Source organism: Humulus lupulus, chromosome X (genome assembly GCF_963169125.1).
Source record: "Humulus lupulus chromosome X, drHumLupu1.1, whole genome shotgun sequence".
Lineage (NCBI taxonomy): Eukaryota > Viridiplantae > Streptophyta > Magnoliopsida > Rosales > Cannabaceae > Humulus > Humulus lupulus.
Genome location: NC_084802.1, coordinates 25722936 through 25729767, shown reverse-complemented (window position 1 = coordinate 25729767; position 6832 = coordinate 25722936). Strand labels below are relative to the sequence as shown.

The following is a 6832-nucleotide window of genomic DNA, read 5'->3' as shown; positions in this document are numbered from 1 at the left end:
ATATCCCTTTCATGTATTATGAACTTTGTGAAATTCTTTGTGACCTATAGGTTTCGGTACATGCACTTAGAAAGTATACCATTTCATGCAAACTTTTGTGATATGCTTGTGAGAGTATGAATTGTGATTGAGACCAAATTGTACTTGCTATGTTTAGGCTTTTGAGGAAGTGGTCCTGTGTTATTTGAGTTTTGTGCTTGGACCTGAGGTAAGGAAGTTAGCTAGATTTTTTGTTTTGTTTCTGAATGAGTTCTAGTTATGAGATATATATGGAATTGTTCGTGTTTGCTTATCCTAGTGCTGCAACATTATTAAAGGCAGACGTGCCTAAGATTCTAGCCAAAATGGTGCCAGAGAAATTTATGGGCAAAAGGGTGCCAGATAAATTATGGCCAAAATGGTGCCATGGAAGTGACCAAAAGGGAATCATATGTGATCATTGGACAATAGAAGAGTCATGATCTTACGTTGTATGCTTATGTGCTGATCATTGGACAATAGGGGAGCCATGATCTTCTGTTGTCTGCTCATGATTATGGTGCTTATGATCTTACATTGTATGTTTATGCTAATGTTACAAATGATTTTGGTGCTTATGATATTACGATCTTATGATGTACGATTATGTTTATGTCGTAAATAATCTCATGATGGTTATGACTTATGTTAAAAATGTATAAGATATGTCGTTTATGTTTGTATGTCTTGTTTGTACTTTCTTACTGGGCTTTAGCTCACCCATTTACTTTCCTCCTTGCAAGCAGACACTAGATAGACTTGTTTGGCACACAAGGTGAGCTGAGTCAGTTTCCCATAAGTATGTATGTATGTTGCAGGGAGTCAATGAACGAGGAACGATTCGAAACGCCATAGTGCCTTAGAGTCTTTCCTTATGTTAATTTATATTTTAAGACTACATCAATTTTTTTTTATAACATTGTATTCAAACTCTGCATTTATTTTAAATAAAGACTTACTGTATTTTCAGTCACTTTATGAAATCTATGAAATTATTACTAAAATTAGTATTTTAATAGTGATAAGCAATTAGGGGCGTTATAATACACTTCTTAAAATGGGTCGCTCATTTATGAGTTCGGAGTTAAGATCACTATTTATAATGATCTTTCATTTATAAGCTTGAGATTAAGACTGTTTTTTTTTAGTGAAAACCTTGATTGAGTTTTGTGGTAAGGTTTTGGGTTTTATTTCTCTGACCTTATTTATTTAGTCTAATATGTATGTTTGCACGAGATTCATAAAAAAATAGATTTATGTCTTTTTAGACCATGTATTTTGGCTCATTACCTGTTTGGACCTTGTGTTTTCTAAAATAGTTCAAATAGACCTATAAATCCAATTTTAATCAAAGTTTTTTTTTAACTAAAATCACAAATAATTCATCAAACTAACAACTCAGAACAAAAATACAGTCATTCTGCCTAAGAACTGTGTTGTTATATTTAATTTTTTGTTCATCAAAATCAGATTTAGGGGCCTATTTGAACAATTTTACAAAACACAGGGTCTAAAAAATAATTTTTCAAAACACAAAGTTCAAACATGTAATGAGGCAAAACACAGGGTCTAAAAATGTATAAACCCTAAAAAAATTATGTTAATTTTTATTATTTGGGCCTATATATTTTTGTTTCATTAGATTAATTTTCCAACATTTTGAACCTTGATTTTTGACTAAAAATAGATGCTAATACTTGTTGTGTGTTATTTTTTGTTTGAATTTTGTTGGCCTCAGTTAGGATTGATTGCTTAATATTTATTGTTCTAAAATATGAGATTGTTTGCTTAATATTTTATAGTTATGATATCAAGGGTTTAGATATGTTTCCTTTTGTATGAAATTAGGGATTTAGAGTATCAATTTGAATTAAATAATTTTGGTGATGATTTACTTCAAATATTTACTAGGCCTTCAAACAAAGGGTTATTTAGGTGCAAAGACTCTTTTTTTTTTTTTAAAAGGAAAAGACCTTGAAGACCTAGATAATGATAAAATGACTCCATAAATATTTTTCCCATTAAAGTTGTATCTATACCAATTATTCATTCTTGCAAATACAAACTAATCTTCGAAAAGCATTGTGTAACAATTGGAGTGCGTGTTCATTATGTTGATTAACTGCTCCATCTTTGATGCTCAAGTGAAATGCAATTGGTATTTGCATTAGAAAGTTGTAGTATTTTGATTTACAAGTAAAGAGTACCCTTTGTGGATGTGTTTTCTTCTTTTAATTTACTTTACACATTGATCTTCGTTGGTTGGCATGCTTCTCTTGTTGCTCAAGTGCATGAGGGATAAAGTATTCTCATATGAATTGATTAATTTTTTATGTAAATATTTTTTTAACATGCTAAATATACTAGTTGTGCTTGAGAAAGATAGCTTGGTTGTGGTACAAGCAATCAGGAATCCTTATACAATGGCCTTCCATTTTGAGCTATTGATTATAAATCTCTTTTGATCATTTTAAATAATGTATCGTTATTTTTTGTTAAATGGTCTGCAAATAAAATAGTTCATTTCTTAGCTAGAGCTTCTTGTTCTTCTTCTGATCATAGTATACAGGAGATAGATATTTCTCTTAGTTGTTTACTCTATTAAGAAGGGATCTTTATGAGTAATGAAGTTTAATTATTTCCTAAAAAAAACATTCTAACTATAATAATTTCCATTTTTTTTTTTGGAGAAGTAAAAGTGGTAGAAAAGTAAATATTTTCAAATTTTAAATATATTTTTTATTATGTTATTTTACTAAGGCTTTATAAGTTTGTATTTTGTAATTTAATTAGGGTTTTAAACTTAATAAATTGTTATAAAATGATAAATTTCAATTAGAGGTACAAAGTCTAAACTTACAATATTTTTTAATTAAATAATAAAGTACTGTTATTAAGAGGTTAAAATCCCTTTTATTTTTAAAAAATATGATAAAAGTAATTTTTAAATTTATTTGTGTTGTTTTAATAAACTTAAGAAGTCCAATATCTCAAGGTTTAAAATTAAAATTTGTTATTTAAGAGAGATAAAAAAAAAATTGCAGTAATGAATATTTCATTAAAAATCATAATAAGAGTGTAATACAGCAACAAAAAATAAGAAATTCTCTAGATATACAAGTTTTTCGTCCACCTTAAGAGCATACACAACTAATCAATATGTAAATCAAACATAGATTAAGGACACCTTAGGAAAATTGGACAACAAACTTGTAACATTCTCTACAAAAGAACCTAATTCGATAAAATACAAGGAACTCTTAAAGAATGCATGGATTAAATCAAGCCGTCATATTCAACATCTAAATGAAACTAATTCAAAGTCAAACTTAAAAGCCCTCCTGCTTGGATAACTGAGAAACAACCTACAAAAACAACAAAAATACAATTTTTGTGAGTATTAAGTTGTTAAGAAAGAAATAACAATAATATAAACATGTTGTTTTATATAAAAAAAGGCTATTTAGGTTTTTTACCCCCCGAACTATTACATATGCATATCGTACACCCGAATTTTTCAGGCAGTTAAAAAATCCCCCGATCTATTCACAGTCATGTAAATTAGGACTTCCGTCCAATTCCGTTCATTTTTTGTAACGGGAGGATGATGTGGCATTTTTTTACATCATTTGGGATGACACGTGGGACTCTAAAGTGTACAAAACGAATTAAATAATTAATTGACAATCCCTCTCTACATATAAATTTATATATATATATATATATATTTGGAAGCAAGTACTTCCTTCCATTGCCGCCGTGAGCATTGTCAACGTGTCATCCCAAATGATGTTAAAAAAATGGCAACATCATCCTCCTGTTACAAAAAATGAACAGAATTGGACGGAAGTCCTAATTTACATGACTGTGAATAGATCGGGGAGATTTTTTAACTGCCTGAAAAATTCGGAAGCACGATATGCATATATAATAGTTCGGGGGTAAAAAACTTAAATAGCCTATAAAAAAGTACTAATTGGAAAAAATGCAGATGTCATGCTAAAATAACAATAAAAATTAAAAATTTATTTGTGAAATTCAATAATCATCCAAACAATCTCCTGTCGTCTCCAAATTTTCAATAACTCACATAAACAGTAACATAATGCAACACAACAAAAACATAATAATAACATTGAAAAACACATAAAATGAATTTCAATTTCAATAACATAAAATAACTAGATTAAAAAAATGTGGAGTAAAATTATGAAAGTGGAAACATAGACTATAAAATATACAAATAAGGGTAGATACTCATTTGGTATCTTGTATTTTGTCAAAATACGAATTTAGTACCCTAAGTTTTCAATAATACTTATTCGATATTCTGTAATTTGAAATCGTACATATTTGGTATCCTAGACCCCAATTTGATCGATACAATTTTTTCAATATAACCAAACTATAATTATTTATATATAATTAAGTAATTTTATAATTAATATTGAGAAAATTATAAGATAGTAAATGAGTATTATTGAAAACAGAAGATACTAAATCTCTATTTCGATAAAACACATGTGCCAACTAAGTATTTGCCCTACAAATAAATCAAAGGCAAATCATATATTTGAAATGGAAAATACCACGACAAAGCACTATATAAAGAAAAGATTAAAAAACATATTTTATTTAATAATAAGAAATTTTAACTAAAAGTATAACAACTTGAAAATAATAAAACGATATTATTATGATATATATAAACTAACTATTTTATAAAAGTTCATTAATAAACTTCTTTGAAAAATTAATAACCAACTTAGAAAGTTAACTAAAACAGATAACCGAATAACAACCAACAATGGTTAATTAAGATAGATATCAATAACATATGAAATCATGACGAAACGGTTCAATCCAATGTAAATAATTATACATCAAATAAAACTAAAACTTAAAAGTTAAAAGTTAAATTCTGCACAAATTGATGAAAAAAAATAGTAATAAAGAAGAAGAAAAACTTGCCTTGTACTGAACCGATTGAATGATACAGAACTAATCTGAAATTTTTGAATAATAGATTGATGCAATAAAAAATTAAAATAACTCATAAAATATTCCAACAACATTGAATATCCTTTCATAACTGCTTAGGAGCAATATTCACCTCTGTATAATGAACTTGAATCAACAGAATAAAACTAGAAATTTTGGCATAATCAAAAGTTTAAGAAATGAACTGCCTCAAAGGTCAACTTAGAAAAAACTAAGAGATCTAATAATTCTAATCGTCACAAGATTATAAAAAAGAAAACCTCTAAGAGATCAAAATCAAAAAATTAAAGTTGAGGAAAAATATCAATTTGATTCATGTTTTACCTGAATAGACTACTATATTTTGTTAAATGATAAAATAGACCCCTGTTTAACAAAACAGATGAAACTAGTATCTTGATCTTAATTTTTGTCAGACTTATTTTAAATATGGCCAAAATACTCTCAGATAATATTAATTAATGAATTTATTAATAATTAAAAATAGATTCTAAAATAAAAATAAATTTAATTAGTTTTAAAATAAAAAAAATTAAATATATATTAGCTTATTAAAAAATGTTTAAACATAAAATTATAAACAAAAAAAAAATTAAACTTAAGATACAAATAAACATGGTCTCCAGTTAATTGTAATATACAAATTCAATACACATAATTAAAACAAAACAAAACATAACATGTTATTGAGTTTATTTTTAGAGCGTAGATTTAAAACAAAATAAAGAAGGTTCTTGAGTTCATTCTTCAAACTCTTCAATACCTAAAATTAAAATAAAACATCTTCTAAAGTTCATCCTTAAAACCTATATTCAAAATCCATCACACAAAACCCAAATTCATCAATCACACAAAACCCAGATTCATCAATCAATAAACAACTGCAGTAGAAAAATGTACTTCTCAGATCTGCACCAGTATTATACAACAACTTCTACCAAAAACTTAAAACTCAGAATAATTTATCTTCAAATCAACAAACCAAGTCAAAAAAGAGAAGAAGATGATAAACCAAATCGACTACCTTTCTCTATCTATCTTCTTGTGCCTCTGTCGTCTTCCTTAGCTTGCATTTGAAGGTGCTTCGTCACAAATCTAGGTAACAAACCAAAACTCCTCCGAGAACAAAACTCCTCCTTCAACAACAAACCAAAAAATCTATCGCAAATCTAGGTATAAGCTTTTCCTTCTTCCCGTCACACTAGGCGCCTCGGCTTGCTTCTTTCTTCCTGTCGCACCAAGCGCCTCAACTTGCTTCTTTCTTCCCGTTGCACCAGGCACCTCCCTTGTCGCACCAGGCCACAAGCTCCGACCGAAGCACACACACATCGTTAGACCCCAAGCTCCGCACCTTCAGTCAACACGCACATCGTTAGACCTCAAGATCGTGGCTGATGCAGGCGAGAAGAAGAATCTAGGGTCGACTGCTAGGGAAAGATAGAATAAAGGAGAAGCAGGAGAGAATAGAGAGGAGAGAGAGTGTGTCTGAGAGAGTAATTAGAATATATATTTAAATTTTTATCAATTTTATTATTATTTATTTTATATAATTTAATTCATTAATTAAAAAATACGAGGGTATTTTAGTCCTATTGACCAAAATTTAACTCAGGTATCGTATTGTTTCATTTTACCAAACTTATGGTCCATTTTACCATTTAACAAAATATAAGAGTCAATAGATTATTCAGATAAAACACGGGTTAAACTGTTATTTTCCTTTAAATACAATTATCAGAAGTACATAATACTGCCTAAATAATTAATATATTTTTGACAATTAAATAAGTAATATATTGATTGTAGATAAAAG

At 28.4% G+C, this 6832-nt stretch overlaps 1 long non-coding RNA gene across 1 annotated transcript; it reads right to left on the bottom strand.

Moving 5' to 3' along the window:
- Nucleotides 1-3062: 3062 nt before the first annotated feature.
- On the bottom strand, nt 3063-6517 carry LOC133803687 (uncharacterized). Its single transcript, XR_009878096.1, has 2 exons — nt 6044-6517; nt 3063-3383 (listed from the first exon to the last, which is right to left on the bottom strand). It is a non-coding gene; the product is annotated as an uncharacterized LOC133803687 (long non-coding RNA).
- Nucleotides 6518-6832: the final 315 nt, after the last annotated feature.